General features: G+C 41.4%; 1 protein-coding gene and 1 long non-coding RNA gene across 2 annotated transcripts in view; both read left to right on the plus strand.

Annotated features, from left to right (window-relative positions):
* LOC126754522 (beta-glucuronidase) overlaps positions 1-18,660 on the plus strand; it is an 86,386-nt gene that overhangs the window by 6,313 nt on the left and 61,413 nt on the right. The window lies entirely within an intron of this gene.
* On the plus strand, positions 1,674-4,242 carry LOC126754715 (uncharacterized). The gene is made up of 3 exons (XR_007666397.1): positions 1,674-3,644; positions 3,761-3,881; positions 3,949-4,242. It is a non-coding gene; the product is annotated as an uncharacterized LOC126754715 (long non-coding RNA).

The raw sequence follows: 18,660 nt of genomic DNA on the forward strand, positions 1-18,660 counted from the left end.
ACATAGGGTTGTGCGCTGGGTTTGGGACCCGCCACGTAAAAAACACCCCCAATGAAAAGAAGCAACAAGCCTCGGATGAGTGACCCCCCTTTTGATGACGACCATGGCAAACGAAATAAGGATTACGATTTGAGGACATGTACCGGGAATGTCCGGTCGCTTAATTGGGAAGGTGCCGCTGTCCAGCTGGTTGATATCATCGTGAAAATGACATCACCGCAGTCCACGAAATGCATTGGACGGGACAAGGACTGAAGCGAGCCTTATGGCATTTACTACAGTGGCCATATAAAAGAGCGCAAGTTCGGTGTGGGATTCGTGGTGGGAGAGAGAATCCGTCGCCGTGTACTGTCATTCACTCAGAGCCACAATCCGCATCAAAGAGAAGTTCTTCAACTTGTCGCTGAATTGCGCCCACGCTCCGACGGAAGAGAAGGACGATGTGACCAAAGATGCCTTCTATGAGCGCTTCATCAAGCTACCCTGCTATCTCCGGATCGAAAAGCCACCAACCAGATCGATCATGTTGTGATAGACGGAAGACACGTCTCCAGTGTTTTGGATGTGCGTACGCTCCGAGGTCCTAACATCGACTCGGACCACTATCTTGTTGCAGACAAGATTCACAGAAGCCTCTGTGCAGCAAAAAACGCACGCCAACAAACACAAGGAAGGTTCGACGTCGAGAAGCTGCAATCACAACCGATAGCCGAACGATTTTCTACTCGACTTGCACTGCTGCTCTCTGAGAGCACTCGTCAACAACTAGGTATAAGGGAACTGTGGGACGGCATTTCGAAAAATGCAAAAGAACAGCTGGTACGACGAGGAGTGTCGTGCTGCAGCGGAGAGAAAACAGGCTGCCTACCTCGCAACGTTACGATCGACAACAATACGTACGGGATGGGATAGATACTGAGAGTGAAAGATGGAACCGAGACGCTTTTGCAGACAGAAAAAGAATGAGGCCGAAATGCGTGAGTATGAAGAGCTTGATAAGCTGGCCGACAGGGGTAATGCTCGAAATTCTACGAAAAGATGCGGCGGCTAACTGAAGGTTTCAAGACCGGAGCTTACCAGTGTAGAACCACCAAAGGTGATCTAGTGACCGATGCCCAGAGCATACTTAAATTATGGAGGGAACACTTTTCCAGCCTGCTGAATGGCAGTGAACGCACAACGCCAGGAGAACTCGATTCCCCAATCGATGACGATGGAGCAGACGTTCCATTGCCCGACCATGAAGAAGCAAATACCCGCCTGAAGAACAACAAAGCAGCGGCAGCCGATGGATTACCGGCCAAGCTATTCAAACACGTTGGCGAAGAACTGATAAGGATTTTGCTTCTTTGCAAAATATGGTCGGACGAAAGCATGTCCAACGATTGGAACTTAAGTGTGCTCTGCCCAATCCACAAAAAGGGAGACCCCACAATCTACGCCAACTACCGTGGGATAAGCATCAACCGACAAGATATTCACCATGCGCGAAACTTGGAAACGACCCATGAAAGGAGATTCGACACACACCACCTCTTCGTCGATTTCAAAGCTGCTTTCGACAGCGCGAAAATGAGCTGCCTCTATGCCGCGATGTCTAAATTTGGTATCCCCGCAAAACTAATACGGCTGTGTAAACTGACGTTGAGGATTACCAAAAGCTCCGTCAGGATCGAGAAGGACCTCTCCGAGCCGTTCGATACCAAACGAGGTTTCAGACAAGGCGACTCCCTATCGTGCGACTTATTCAACCTGTTGCTGGAGAAAATAATTCGAGCTGCAGAACTTAATCGAACAGGTACAATCTTTTATAAGAGTGTACAACTGCTGGCGTATGCCGATGATATTGTTCGACCTCAACAGCCGCGCCGTTAGTTCTGCTTTCTCCAGACTGGATAAGGAAGCAAAGGAAATGCGTTGATCAGCGCCCTGAAAATACCAAGCATTTTCAGTACCAATTGGCAGAGTGGAATGGACACACTAACCACCTTGGTAAGGTTCGAGGCCAATCTAAAACCTCTGCCGTACTTTGGGTCCGGCACCCGGTTGCAATGCAACTCCACATTGAGTGATCAAACACTCTGCCCGCATTTGGGTATAAACCACAACCACTACGATACTCCCCGAGGGGCCAGTCCGCATGAGCAGGTTGGAGCGAACTCCAAGGGCTCCTGCTCCCGTGGTACCAGAATTAAGTCTCCGGTCAGACTTCGTATCTGAAACTACTACCAGTTAAGCTTCCATACTGCTCTGGACTGGTAACCAGGGGTTAGAACCCATACTCCCATCCCATGCACCCACAATCCCCCTTACCTAACCTAACCTAACCTAACGTTTCAGCTAATTGTCTTCGCCGCCTTAATAACTCACGCGCAAACCTTTCAAACGTCCCTAGCAGTTCGGCATTCCAGCTAGTGGAGATCACACCGCTCACGTCTAGCCATCAATTTACATAACTGATCCCCATTCCCCTAAAACTCCGGATATCTGAGTACATTGTGCTCCACACACACATTTGGGTGATTCAGACAGAATCTGAAGTCAGGGTTTCCTTCCACAAACCTGACATCCTGGATGTATTGATAAGTTACTCGACTGTTACTGCTATTGTTCCAACAGTTTTGCGACTTATTTGTAACTATTTCATCTAGAAGCCTCTTGCTTCCTAGATATCCCACCTTCTCTGCATCATTGTCAGAAATCCAATCATTCTGGAGCAATGACACCCTCAAACCCCTCCTTAGCCTGAATACAACAGCTCGCTGTATAACAATCATATCAAGCGGGGGAGCTCCTAATAGCACCTGCATTGCATCCGTTAAGACGGTGCGACATACAGGCAAGCAAGCAGACATAATAAAACATTGTATTGAGAGGAGCTTTTGACGCCCCAATACTGTCGTGGCTGTTTCCCAACATACAGCGGCTCCGTAAGTATCAACAATGTCAGCCTGGAAATCCAACGCAGGAAAACTCTTGCCAACAGGTGCTACTTCGGACTGAGTAGGCAATTGAGAAGCAAAGTCCTCCCTCGACGAACAAAAACCAAACTCTATAAGTCGCTCATAATTCCCGTTCTGCTGTATGGTGCAGAGGCTTGGACGATCACAACAACTGATGAGTTGACGTTGCAAGTTTTCGAGAGAAAGGTTCTGCGAAAGATTTACTGTCCTTTGCGCGTTGGCCACGGCGAATATCGCATTCGATGGAACGATGAGCAGTATGAGATATATGACGACATTGACATAGTTCAGCGAATTAAAAGACAGCGGCTACGCTGGCTAGGTCATGTTGTCCGAACGGACGAAAACACTTCCAGCTCTGAAAGTATTCGACGCCGTACCTGCCAGGGGAAGCAGAGGAAGAGGAAGTCCTCCACTCCGTTGGAAGGACCAAGGACCTGGCTACGCTTGGAATATCCAATTGGCGCCACGTAGCGAAAAGAAGAAACGACTGGCGCGCTGTTGTTAACTCGGCAATAATCGCGTAAGCGGTGTCTACGCCAATTAATAAGAAGAAGAACGATGGGTGTGCCCGATTATGAGACTAAAGATGACATTCTCGATAAGGTAGTAACCTATTCAAATGGTTGAGAGATATCTGGAGGTGGAAGACAAACTTTACTCAAATTCACGCAGGCTATGGTAAAAACATTATTAATTTTATCAATATCTTATAAATTACTAATATGTACTTCTTCTTCTTAATTGGCGTAGACACCGCTTATGCGATTATGTACTTACATATTTTTATTTCGTAGATAACTTATTAAGACCGCTTTCAAAAACATATTCGTATGCTCCTCGAGTCCTTTAATTAGAATGGAAGAGGAGAGAAACAAGCCTCAGATAAACTCTCAATCAGTGAAGACATTTTGCGAGGTAAATGAACGTAAACGCTAAAGAAAAGTGTTTTTAATAAATTTTATTATTTTTTCGTTTTTTCCAGTCATACGGCTCAGTAAACTTTGAAAAGAACTTAAAAAAGCCATTAAACGGAGCCACCACCGAATTAAACAAAAAAATATATGGAAGCAAAAACAAAGAATTAAAATGTAAATAATTTGTTACAGAGTGGAGTAGTTTTGTTCACCTATCAGTTTTATGTATCATCCAAAACTTATTGAGATAGACCTAGATATAAATAATCCATATAGGGAATTCAAATCCGTGTGCCCGTCAGTCCGCCTTTCCGTGCAAGCTGTAACTTGAGTAAAAATTGAGATATGAATCTTGGTATATATGTTCCTTGGCAAAAAAGTAATAACGATCTACAAAACGCTATTAAAGGACACCTATAAAGTGCTATAACTAAGCACTAAATTAAGATATAGAACTGTTACTTGGCACAGAGGATCGCAGTAGCAAAGGGCATCCGTGGATTAAAATCTCAAACAAAATTATTTCAAGATTAATCCTATAAGAACCTTTACCGACAGTATGAGAGAGCTCTATAACGCATCTGTAGAAATCAAAATTGGACAGTGGGCGGGCATCGCCATCATTTAGGTGAAATCACATGTCTCGAAACCTGCTCGACCGGTTGAATTGAGCCAATGCTTCCTTTAGCCACTATATCTAATATAAAATTTATCGCACTTTTGCAAGTGTTTGCCAGATCGAACCTATCGCCTGAAAGATTAAAAGTCTCCTATTGTTTACTGTGATGGCACCGATAAGCATCTGCTAAACGGGGGTCCGCAAAACCAAGGTGCTTTAAAAAAATTATCGACATAACGGATGATCCAATTCGAGGTTCCCTACTTTTTTAAAGAAAACAAAAGGTAAAAACTTCAAATTTAATGGGGAATGTTTATTATCATTAGAAAATTTTTCTTTGGCATTTATATGGAAGAAAAATGGAAGATTATCTCCTTAAAATGTTTGTCGCGGCTACGTCTCAGATGGTCCATCCATTAAGTCCAATTTTCTATGACTCGTTCGAGCATCCTGAATGGTAACTGGCGAGATCTAACGGTCACACGATGTTGATGGGCAATCAACTGAACTGAAGAAAACGTCTTTTGTAAACCTTGTTCAGCCGAAACAACAACAAAATTTAACGAATGGCTGCAAGTACTACATAAATGATTCCGTGTTATTCCGTTCTGTTATTCATAGACAATTGTACGGCGCATAATATTTACTCTCATCTTAGCCATCTGAAAAATGAGTTTTGACACCAACACTGCAACCCCTTGACATGGATATTACCAAGGGTTTTAAATCATTATACCACAAGGAAATGGTTATTAACAGCATTGATAACAAAAAAGTTTAATTGCACAATATTAACAACTATATAAATTGCGTGGAAAAAGATTAGCACATTGAGCATGCAAAACTGCTTCCGTGCTTGCGGTTTCAGTAAAATATTAAATGTTGATTAATTGGAGGATAGCCCATTGAACATCTTTGGGCAACTATTTCTGAAAACTCTCTAAATTTCGATATTTTAAGGACGTTTGCTATGTTGACAAGTAACGACATATTAGAAGCAGTTTCGTTAAAAATGTAAACATGATGTATAATATATAAGGTTACCCTATTCCCTGATTTGTCAGGGAATTCCCTGATTTTGACCTTCGGCAATGATTAACTGATGTTCGTAAAAATTTCCTGATTTTCGTGAAAAATGCACTGATTCCCTGGTTCCTTCTGAACCGGAGTTTTTTTTATTTACACTGGTAAACACTGTTTTTGTCACATGAACTTTGTTATGATTTTTATTTATGTTGGTGTACCCTCATTAAAAATATATAACAGTTTAGTTTCTATCACATCCAGTTTTCTTGTGACAACTACATATTCATTTCTGACCTCATCTACGTTGCTTTGTTTACATAACTGCATTTAGTCGACTGTGTAACTATTGTGTTTGCTAAATTACATTTTATTTACATTAGTTAGATCATAAATATGCCACGAAAGTGTTTGAACAACCCGGGCAATTTTTGTTATGTGGTAGAGTATTAATTTTTATATCTCAGCGTCGAAATTTCACATCACTAATTGAACAGTGCTATTTAGACTATTTTGGTTTTCCTGTGAGGAATCAAGACAAATCCTGGGTTCCACATAAATGTTGTGTAACGTGTGTGAGGCTCCTTTTAGGTTGGGCTAAACAAGAACCTAGACATTTGTCATTTGCTATACCAATGATTTGGACGGAACCAAAGGGTCATGTAAGTGATTGTTATTTTTGTTTGACTCAAACAAAAAGTATTACTACCAAATCCAAACACACTATCCAGTATCCAAACTTGTCTTCGGTCAAGAGACTCATCCTACGTAGTGCCGAACTGCCTGTGCCGATGCCTCCAAATCGATCAAAAAGTGAGAATTCTAGTCCGGAATTTGTTCTCAGTCAGCAAAATACGGTATCTGAAGATAGTGACTCAAGTTATGAACATTCAACTTCAAAAGAACCGCACTTATTGACACAACGGGATTTAAACGATTTAGTACGTGATTTAAATTTGTCTCAAAAACAGGCTGGGAGTTTGGGGTCTAGATTAAACGACTGGAATTCACTTTCTCGTGGTACAAAGATTTCTTATTTTCGACGTCGTGACGATGAAATAAAATCTTACTGAGAGGTTCCATCAAGACATTTCCTTAATGGAGAAGCGTTATCAAGGGAAATGGAGTGCTAGCAGACTATTCTTGGAGACTTAAAAGGGACCTACCGGAAGCCAAATATTCAAGAAAATCATAAGTATCTATTAGATATTAGGAAATAATTCTGTAAATGTGGCTGAATTTTGCACTTTTTACGAAAATATATGTTTTGATATCACAAGAAAACATGGTGTGTACTTCTTTTTATTGATATATTATTATTTGGTGGCCCTAGTATATTCAAAATTTGATATAAATTTTCATGTGAAAAAAAAAATTACAAATTTGTTGACCAGTGCTATTATTTTTTTTTTAGTAAGTGCGTGTAAAATTAAATCCACGCTTTTACGAGTTTTTCTTTATTGCGCCTCGATAAATGGAAATCTTGGTAAATCGAATTCCTGCGTAATTCGTATATATTTACTAGCTGACCCGACAGCCGTTGTCCTGCCTGAAATTATGTGTTTTGAAATGAAAAGAAAGTTGAATTTATATTGTGTTGAAAATCTTTTATTTTCGATTATTCTAAATATTTTCAATTTTAACGAAGATTGATAAACAATATTTTTTGGTTTCTGTTTCGGTGCGTAAATCTACAGAGCAGATGGTTTTCCAACTCGTGAGCACGCCACGTATATCCGTCCTTGTTAAAAACATAGCATTTCCAAATTTATGCCACACACTTCTAGCGACTATCCTTGTGTCCTATTGATTCTCATCTCAAATGCAATTTGCACTTGAAACGGAATGCGTTGGAACTGATATGGAAAATTGCAGAACTCTTTGAATTGAAAAGGCAAATCGTTGGAGCTCAGAGGAATTCGTAGAGTCAAGCATTCTGCCCTATTCTATAAGATGCTACGTTACAATCAGTCGGGTTGCATTACACAGTTTCGGTGCTTGAAGATTGCGAAACATAATAACGACAGATCCAACTTTGAGACGCAAATAATGCGGTGTCATACCAAGCCTCTCCAAAGCACTTAGAAATTCGACTTGATAATTCGCGGCTTCGTCTCATTGTCAAGACGATCGATCGATTTGTATGAGCGCAAGTCTCCAGGAATTTGACTTTAAATCTTCCAGTTTAAGTCAACAACATCGGTATTTTTGGCAGCTAACATTGCGCGTGCACTAAAGGAATCGTACTTACGATAATTTGGCCAATGTCCGAACATTCGTGATGAGTTCATCTTTCGTGAATTAATAAACGAGAGAGGGAATTAATATCGAACCACCGAAATTGATCCATTTCCAATTTTTAGACGCGGATTTGAAGGCTGATTTGTCTAAATGTTTATAGCGAAAAGTGTGCGTACTTCATTTTCATTCCAGTGATTAACGTGTTCCAGAAATTGTAATTGCTGGCTTACTTCTCCAAAATTTGCACACACCGTACCATTCACAGTACGCAATGACTCAAATAAAGTTGAACCGCGTACATTAATCAATAGCAACCTAAGGTAGAAACAATCGTCGTTTATCGGGTGGATTATGTAAATTAGTTGATAAAACACCTGGATGTTAATCTACTGGTTGGAATTGCGGAATTGCGGAATTGCTTTCTGCGCAACTATTTCTTTGACGATGCATTCAAGGTATTTCCGAATAGAGAAAGGTTCTCGCAAACGGGTCACTGACGAAAGTTGCGAAAAAACTCGTCAATGTTAATTTTGTTGCTGGCGGTGTTTCCACTGGCTGTACTGTATTCTCTGGGTTGAAATACACTCTCCAAATTAACTGCGAGACGCACAACAGTCGGAAAACGTTCATGAATTGCAAAAGTAAATACCCTACAAAGCGCTTCCGCAAGGTCCATGAACCATATTGGTTTTCATCATTTGGTACTGTATCTTTCTCTGCATCAGGAATTTCCGCAGAAATGAGTTCATCAGTTTGATCTGGTGTAACCACCATCCAAAGAAGAATGTGTGCGTGCGGATAACTTTTCTTTGCTACTCAACAGAATACATCCAGCATCTAACAGCACCATATATACATACATATGTACCATATGTTGCTTCAAGATAAAGTCCATCAAACATCGCTGCTGTTGTTTGAAAAGTCGTGCTGTGACATCGTGACGATCGCTTCCTGATTGACCTCGTTCCATAATTCCTGGGAGTAGAGTCGTTCATGTGTCTTGGGCTGCCATACGTTGATGGCAAACGGAACGCCGACCGATATTAGCGCGACCTCTTCGTGGCTTCGTAAGAAATTTCAATCTGTAATTGATAACTTTATGTGAAACATAACGTTTTCACTGAATAATTTTCAATAATTTCCTTTTGAACAGCCAAAATAAAAAAAGCGTGCGACTGAAATTGAGTGATTCAAATATTTGACAAACAAAAATTTTGAAAAACAAAACAAACAAAAATTGAAAATTTTTATGGAAAAATGTTACTTTTTGGGAATTTTCCAATTTCCAATTTCCCTTTAACATTTAGGAGGATGAAAAATAGATGTTGACCGATTCTCCACCCTAGCCGATATGCACGCTAAGATTCACGAAAATCGGTCGAGCGGTTTCAGAGGAGTTCAATAACGTACACCGGGACACGAGAATTTTATATATTAGATTTATTTTTTATATATGTATGTAAATATTTCTTAAATTATGTTCTCGAGCAATGTCAAAATGAATGCAGCCCTTTCTCTGCAGTCAATACACCCCACATAATGATTTCCGTCTTTCCGCCTGTATTTAAACCGTGCAGATTGGTCACAATGCGTAATTAGCGCTGAATTAGAATGAAAGTGGTCTATACCTTGGACCTGAACCTCATACACTTGTAAGCGATGGCAACTCTGTTGCCCATCAAGTGTCAAATAAAATAAAGCAAGTGGCAGCAACCAAAGACACAGTCAACGAGCAACCGTCAGCGAGTGAGCAACATAAATGAAATATTTGAGAACACCCAGTAAAGTTGAATAAGTGTAACATTTTTCTTATATTCACAATAAAGTTTTGTATTATTATATATAAGTGTTTGACTGTGCACACGAGTTCGGTGTTTCTCTACAGTTCAGAAGTGGGATGATAAACCCATACACGTCTACAAACATAGTAAGTATATGTATGTGCGTTGGTGAAGGGCTATAGAGATATATATGCACGATACGTAAAAACGATACGATGGTGAAGATCAGTGATCTAAAGGTGGAACAACTGAAGAGGTTGCTACGGGAAAGGCAATTAGCGACGACTGGCACGCGAGACCAGTTGTTGCAACGTCTTAGCGCATATGAGGAGTCCGACGAGGTGGACATCCAAGAGATCAACGTTACGGAGGAGTCATCCGAGATGTCAACGGTGGCACAACTGCAGCAGGAGATGAAGCAGTTACGCGAGATGATAGCGCAGCTGCTACAAGCGCAAAACAACGGGACTGGTACAGTTAGCATGAAAGAGGTACAAACGGTACAAAACGCAAATAGCAACGATAGCGCAGTCGCAGTCAACGGCGGCGCAGGCGTTCAGAGTCACGCCACTGACGCTATTTCAACGAACGACGACAGCACGGTGGCAACTAACAACAACGTTACAACACGCATTCAAAGCAACGGTGATATTTCTGCGAATGGGAATATTTCAACGAACGGGAATATGCGACACGCGTCAGTTAAAGAAATTGCAAATACCCTGCCGGAATTTGATCCAACGAATAACGCAAGCATTACGGTAGAGCAATTTATTGATAGAGTCGATCGAGTAGTGGAAGCATATAGATGGGACGAGAAATTTTTATTGTGAGCTATTTACACACGTTTAAAAGGAGTTGCACGTGTGTTGTTGGATGCATCACCCACATTACACACAACTTGGGAAAATTTTGCTGATGCGTTACGACACGAATTTGGTTCAGATCGAGACGAGGCAGAAATTCATTTCGTGATGGCCAATGCAACGAGGAAGCCAAAAGAAATCGTAAAAGAATATTGTTTTCGAGTGGCGGCACTAGGTATACGTTACAAACTGAGTGAGGCTGCCATTATACGTTATGCAAGAGCTGGGTTAAAACATAGAGAACTCCAACAAAGCATTGCAGCAATGAAGTTTACAACAATGAAGCAGATGAGAGACGCCATCGAGGACTATTTCATTAATCGCGGAGGGCTAAGTGAGCCACAAGTACATCAACCAAGTAAGCGAGACAACAATAACGAAAAATATGCTGAGTCAACGAAACAAAATGGTGAATTCAAAGCACAATTGAAATGCTACAATTGCAACGTACCTGGACATTTCGCCAACAAATGTCCATTGCCGCAGAAACGACATCGCTGTACAACGTGTAACAAAGTTCATCCAAACGGAGGAAATTGTGAGAAGACGACAGTAACGTTACGACGACTTGGTGCAATCAACCTTGACGAATGTTTCAAGAAGTTAGTTTACATAAGAGCGCAACCGTATATCGCATTCACCGACACGGGCAGCCAATGCAGCATCATTCGTAGGTCAGTAGCCAAGCGCATCGACGATAAAGCCGTAAAATGCTGCTTACAAGTAAAAGGCATTTGCGGAGGGGTGCGTACGTTCACGGAGGCTATTACCATAGACATCACCATCGACGGAATCAACATCGAGACGCAAGCCTACATCGCTGATGACGAGTTACTAGAACAAGACGTTTTAATAGGTCAAGATGTTATCATCAATGCAAACACTACGCTGAAAATTGAAAATGGTCGCACAATATTCGGAAGCAGACGAGCAGTACAGACAACGGTACTAACTGAGAGCAATTTTTCCAAATTAATGTCCAATTTCAGCAATGAAGCAGAACGAAATAAGATACAAAGTCTTCTGGCAAGCTATGCCGATGTTTTCTCCAGTGGGCTGAAAGATATTGGCAAAACTGACGTAGTTCAAGCTAGCATCGAACTTGAGAGCAATCGCACCATATTTCAAGCGCCTTATCGTATCCCAGAACCGAAGCGTGATATTGTCAACAGGATGGTTGAGGAGTTGCTTGAGCGTGATATTATCACGAAATCGACATCCGAATACGCAAGTCCCGTGGTCTTAGTCAAAAAGCAGAATGGAAGTGATCGGTTATGTATCGATTATCGACGAATTAATAAGGTAACAAAGAAAGAGAATTTTCCAGTCCCGAATATTGAAGAACGGCTACACGAAGCGAAACGTTTCCGATACTTTTCGTCACTCGATTTGAATAGTGGGTACTATCAGATCAAAATGGCACCCGATAGTAGGAAATACACCGCTTTTATCACGACAGACGGTCTATATGAGTTCAAACGCATGCCGTTTGGTTTAAAGAATGCACCAGCTGTGTTTAATAGACTCATGGCAGAAATCCAAAGACGGGTGGAGACGGGCGACATGCTGCATTATATGGATGACATCCTAATCGGCAGCAATTCTTTCGACGAAATGTATACAAAGCTTTCTCGTATACTCCAAGTACTACGTACCTGCGGACTCACATTGAACGTCAACAAATGTGAGTTGTTCACGCAAACAATAACGTTTTTGGGACATCAGCTAACTCCTGAAGGCATGAGTCCGGGCAACGTCAAAACCAACGCTATCGTAAATTTTCCACAGCCGAGAAATGTCACTGAAGTACGAAAATTCTTAGGTCTCAGTGGCTACTTCCGAAAATTCGTCGCTGGTTATTCCATTATTTCTGAACCATTACGCAAATTGCTACGCAACAACACCGCATTCGCATGGGGACTACAGCAAGAGTCAGCATTCAACGAACTCAAAACCGCATTATCATCGAAACCAACCATGTTCAACTACCGCATCGAAGCCGAACACGAACTACATACAGACGCAAGCTCTATCGGCCTTGCAAGCGTTTTGTTGCAAGTCGAGAATGGACAACTGCACCCGATCTCATATTTTAGTCGCTCTACTACAGACAACGAAAAACGTTTCCATAGCTATGAACTCGAAGCATTAGCGATTGTGGAATCATTGGAAAGATTCAAATACTACGTATACGGAAAGAAGATCAAAGTTATTACCGATTGCAACGCTTTACGAACAACGATGGAAAAGCGAGAGCTTATACCACGCATTGCCCGATGGTGGTTGAGAATCCAAGAATTCGACATTGAACTTCAACATCGACCAGGAGCTCGTATGGCCCATGTCGATGCGTTGAGCCGTGCACCTTATGAAGATGCACACGAAATATGTAGATGCCGCTGATCTCAAAATTTCCAAGATGATTATCGACCAGGCAGATTGGTTGTTTAGTGTTCAGCTACAAGACGAGAAAATAAGAAACATCGTTAACGAAATACAGAATGAGGTGAAGCCAGAATATCCCGACTACGTTGTTGAACTGGGACGCCTATATCGAAAACACGACAACAAACTACTATGGGTTGTTCCAAAGCAATTAAGGTTCCAAATACTGCACGAATGCCACGATAAGGCAGGTCATATGAGCGTTGACAAAACAATGAAACGAATTCTCAATCTCTTCTGGTTTCCTCGAATGTGCAATTACGTAAAGAGCTACATAACTCATGTGTGGGTTGTGCTTTAAATAAAACCCCTGGCGGACGACGTGAGGGTCGATATCACTACGACAACGTTAAGCCAATACCGTTCACGACAATACACATTGATCATTTGACCTGACCTGATAAACGACACCGACCTACAGCAACTACGAGTCGACACAGCTCAACGAATAAACGACGTAAGAGCACAAATAAAACCACAGGTTGTACCAAGAAGCTTTATGACGCGATGATGTTGACATAATCAACCGAAGACGAAGACGTACAACGAAGGTGATCTCGTATTGACTATAAACGAACCAATAAGCTCCGGTACATCACGTAAACTAGAACCACGATTCAGAGGACCATTCATCATCACCAAAGTCCTGCCAAATGATCGTTATGTAATTGAAGACTTACCTCATGCCGAGCGAACGCAACGTCACTACAAAGCCGTATTTGCATCAGATCAACTTAAAACTTGGTGCATGTTACCACCAGATGATCCAGACGACATAGACAACGAAGATGAGAGCACCATGGGCGAGGGCGCCACATTGGGTCAGGAAAGCCGACTGTAACGATGGCAACTCTGTTGCCCATCAAGTGTCAAATAAAATAAAGCAAGTGGCAGCAACCAAAGACACAGTCAACGAGCAACCGTCAGCGAGTGAGCAACATAAACGAAATATTTGAGAACACCCAGTAAAGTTGAATAAGTGTAACATTTTTCTTATATTCACAATAAAGTTTTGTATTATTATATATAAGTGTTTGACTGTGCACACGAGTTCGGTGTTTCTCTACACACTTAATATAAGGAATTAAGATCCTTGAGTTGTCGTTGTCCACATTAAATTCATATATTAAATTTAGTAATTTTCATCAAGTAATAAACGTTTAAAAGCAACATGTTTTTATTTTAAAATAAATTTTTTTGTCGGCACCTGAAAGAATTTACCGGGCTTTGATTCTTGGTAGTTGCAACAGTATAAAATGGTCAATTATACATGAACTTAGCCCTTCCTTACTTGTTTATGTTTGTGATTTAGTACGTTAATATGAATGATATTGATTTTTCGATCTATTATGTAAATATGTACGTACAATTTAAAAATTAATTATATTGATTTTTCGGCGCCAATTCTGGATAACAAGTGCAGCCAGGTCTTTCTCTATCTGGTCCCTCCAACGGAGTGGAGGTCTTCCTCTTCCTTTGCTTCCCCCGGCGGTACTACGTCGAAAACTTTCAGAGCTGGCGTGTTTTCGTCCATTCGCACGACATGACCTAGCCAGCGTAGTATTTTAATTCGCTGAACTGGGTCAATGTCGTCGTATATCTCACACAGCTTATGTTCCATTGAATACGATATTTGCCGTGGCCAACGCGTAAAAAACCATAAATCTTTCGCCCAATCTTTCTCTCGAAAACTCGTAACGTCGACTCATCAGATGTTGTCATCGTTCATGCCTCTGCACCATATAGCAGGACACGAATAATGAGTGACTTATGGAGTTTTTTGTTGGCGTTGATGCCGGTTCCAAGATAGACGAAATTATCTGCGACTTCCAAGACATGACTGTCAACAGTGACGTGGGTGCCTAGTCGCTAGTGCGATCACTGTTTGTTTGATGACAGGAGATATTTCGTCTTGCCCTCGTTCACTACCAGACCCATTTTCTCCGCTGCCTTATCCATTCGGGGAAATGATATCAATATCATCGGCATACGCCAGCAGTTGTACACTCTTATAGAAGATGGTACCTTCTCTGTTTAGTTCTACAGCTCGATTTATTTTCTTCAGACGTGGGTTGAAGAAGTCACTCGAAAGGGAGTCACCTTGTCAGAAACCTCGTTTGGTTCTTTCCGATGCGGACGGAGCTTTTGATATTGCTGAGAGTCAGTTTACTCACCCGTATTAGGTTTGCGGGGATACCATACTCAGACATCGAGGTATAAAGGCAGCACCTTTTCATATTGTCACAAGAAGCTTTCAAATTGATGAAGAGGTGGTGCGTGTCGATTCTCTGGCCTCGGGTTTTTCCAAGATTTAGCGCAGGGTGAACATCTGGTCAGTTGTTGATTTGCCAAGTCTAAAGCCACACTGATAAGGTCCAATCAGTTTGTTGACGGTGGGCTTTAATCTTTCACACAATACGCTCGATAGAACCTTATACGCGATGTTGATGAGAGTTATCCCACGGTTGTTGGCGCATATTCTCCCTTTTTGCAGATGGGCAAAACACATTTAAATTGCAATCATTGGACATACTTTCGCCGGGCCATATTATACAAAGAAGCTCCTTAGATGCTCCTTATCAGTTCCTTTCCGACTTGTTTGAATATCTCGGCTGGCAATTCATTGGTCCCCGCCATTTCGTTGTTCTCAGACGGGTAATTGCTTTTCGAACTTCTTCATGGTTGGGCAATGGAACGTCTGCTCCATCGTCATTGATTGAGGAATCTGCGTCATCTTTTCCTGGTGTTATACTTTCACTATCATTCAGCATTCTGTAGAAGTGTTCCCTCTATCATTTTAGAATGCGCTGGGCATCAGTCACTAGATCACTTCTGGTGGTTCTACAAAAGTATGCTCCAGTTTTAAAACTTCTGTTAGTCGCCGCATTTTTTCGAAGAATTGTTTAGCCTTACCCCTGTCAGCCAGCTTGTCAAGCTCTTCGTACTCACATATTTCGGCATCTCTCTGTTTTAGACTGCAAATGCGTCTCCCTCTTCAACTCTCGGTATCTATATATCTGTCAGCCAACTTGTCAAGCTCTTCATAGTCACGTATTTCGGCCTCTCTCTTCTTCTGTCTTCAAATGCGACTCGCTTCTCTCTTCTATATATCTATCCCATCCCGCATGTGTTGTCGTCGATTGAAACGTTGCGAGGTATGCAGTCTGTTTTCTCTCCGCTGCGACACGACACTCCTCGTCGTACCAGCTGTTCTTTTGCATTTTCCCAAAACCAATGCTTCCGGTTGCAGCTGTACGTAAGGAGCTTGAAATGTCGTCCCACAGTTCCCTTATACCGAGTTGTTGACGGGTGCTCTCAGAAAGCAGGCGTGCAAGTCGAGTAGAGAATCGTTCGGCTGTCTGTTGTGATTGCAGCTTCTCGACGTCGAACCTTCCTTGTGTTTGTTGACGTCATTTTTTCCGATTGGGAGAGAGCTAGGTAGCTTGCTGAATTTTTCTGTGCTGGAATCTAGTACTACAGATGACCATATTTCGGTCCCGGCGCAGTCGATCAGCCTCAACCCATTTTGGCATGTTTCATCACAGAGGCTGAATTTACTAACCGTTGTGTTAAATATTCCTTCTTTGCCCTCCCTGACGATATTTGACATTGCAGCCGTAGTAGCTCGCATAGGTGCGCTCGAAGCTCTCATAGAAGGCATCTTTAGTCACATCGTCCTTCTCTTCCGTCGGGATGTGGCGCAAAGCAGCGATATGTTAAAGAACTTCGCTTTGATGTGGATTTTTTCTAGACGTCCATCCCACACCAAATTTGCGTTCCTTTATATGTCAACCGTAGTAAATGCAACAAAGACCTACTCGCCTCAGTCCTTATCTCGTCATCGCATTTCTTGGACGATTGTGATGTCAGCCTTTATTTTTACGAGAACATCAACCAGCTGAGCAGCGGCATCTTCCCAATTAAGGGACTGGACATTGCAGGTGCATGGCTTCAAATCGTAAACTTTAATTCTTTTGCATGGCCGTCTTCAAAAGGGGGGTTTCTTATCCGTCGCTGTTTTTTAGTGTTCATTGAGGGCGTTTTTTACGTGGCGGTTCGCAACACAGCGCCCAACACTGTGGAGGGCCACTCTTGAGTGAATGGCGATCAGAGAACTTTCCACACTTGCGTGAAGGGTTAAGGTAATTTATTTAAAGATTTTTATTAATTTTGGTAAAAATGTGAGTATTAACAGAATAAAAACTATTAAACTAAAACTATTTTAACCAAAAACAAGTAAGAAAGGGCTAAGTTCGGGTGCAACCGAACATTTTGTAATCTTGCAACTTGCAAGAATCAAACCGAGGGAAATACTTTAAGGTGTAAAACCAATCATATAGAGTAAAGTCAGCCGGATGTTCGAAAATCCTGATATTGGTTATATAGGGGCTAAGCCCGCTCAAATGTATTTATTTTAGGTGGAAAGATACTTACACTTATTAATAAAACATACTCACTTATTATACTCTCGCAACAAAGTTGCTAAGGAGAGTATTATAGTTTTGTTCACATAACGGTTGTTTGTAAGTCCTAAAACTAAAAGAGTCAGATATAGGGTTATATATACCAAAGTGATCAGGGTGACGAGTAGAGTCGAAATCCGGATGTCTGTCCGTCTGTCCGTCCGTCCGTCCGTGCAAGCTGTAACTTGAGTAAAAATTGAGATATCATTATGAAACTTGGTACACGTATTTCTTGGCTCCATAAGAAGGTTAAGTTCGAAGATGGGAAAAATCGGCACACTGCCACGCCCACAAAATGGCGGAAACCGAAAACCTATAAAGTGTCATAACTAAGCCATAAATAAAGATATTAAAGTGAAATTTTGCACAAAGGATCGCATTAGGGAGGGGCATATGTAACGTAATTTTTTTTGGAAAAGTGGGCGTTGCCCAGCCCCCTACTAAGTTTTTTGTACATATCTCGGAAACTACTATAGCTATGTCAACCAAACTCTACAGGGTCGTTTTCTTCAGGCATTTCCATATACAGTTCAAAAATGGAAGAAATCGGATAATAACCACGCCCACCTCCCATACAAAGGTTATGTTGAAAATCACTAAAAGTGCGTTAACCGACTAACGAAAAACGTCAGAAACACTAAATTTTACGAAAGAAATAGCAGAAGAAAGCTGCACCCAAGCTTTTTTTAAAAATTGAAAATGGGCGTGGCAACGCCCACTTATGGACCAAAAACCATATCTCAGGAACTACTAGGCCGATTTCAATGAAATTCTGTATATAATGTTTTCTTAACACCCTGATGACATGTACGAAATATGGCTGAAATCGGTTCACAACCACGCCTTCTTCCAATATAAAGCTATTTTGAATTCCATCTGATGCCTTCTTTGTATAATACGAGTATAAACATTAGGAACCAATGATGATAGCGGAATAAAACTTTACACAAATACGGTATTTGAAAGATATGTAAATGACAGATAATGAAATCTCGATTATCACTTTATCATGCGAGAGTATAAAATGTTCGGTGACACTCGAACTTAGCCCTTCCTTACTTGTTCTATTCAGGTTTTTAGGTAGCGCAGCCTCAACTTTTTTAATTGCTTTTCCCATCGTTTGTTTACAGCTGTAAATTTCGCAATTCAAATTGTCAATATTATTTATGCTCTTTTTTTGCCGCAAAACTTGCTGCCTAACACGGTCCTTTTCTTTCTTCTTTTCTAATAAATTGCTATCACTTTTCATTTTTTGCGATAATCTTTTTCGGTACTCTTACTTTCGTTTTACTTCTTTCTTCTTGTATTCCTGCCATTTCTCGACGTTTTCTTTCATTTTCTC

The sequence above is a fragment of the Bactrocera neohumeralis genome, chromosome 4, assembly GCF_024586455.1.
Source record: "Bactrocera neohumeralis isolate Rockhampton chromosome 4, APGP_CSIRO_Bneo_wtdbg2-racon-allhic-juicebox.fasta_v2, whole genome shotgun sequence".
NCBI classification, from domain to species: Eukaryota; Metazoa; Arthropoda; class Insecta; order Diptera; family Tephritidae; genus Bactrocera; species Bactrocera neohumeralis.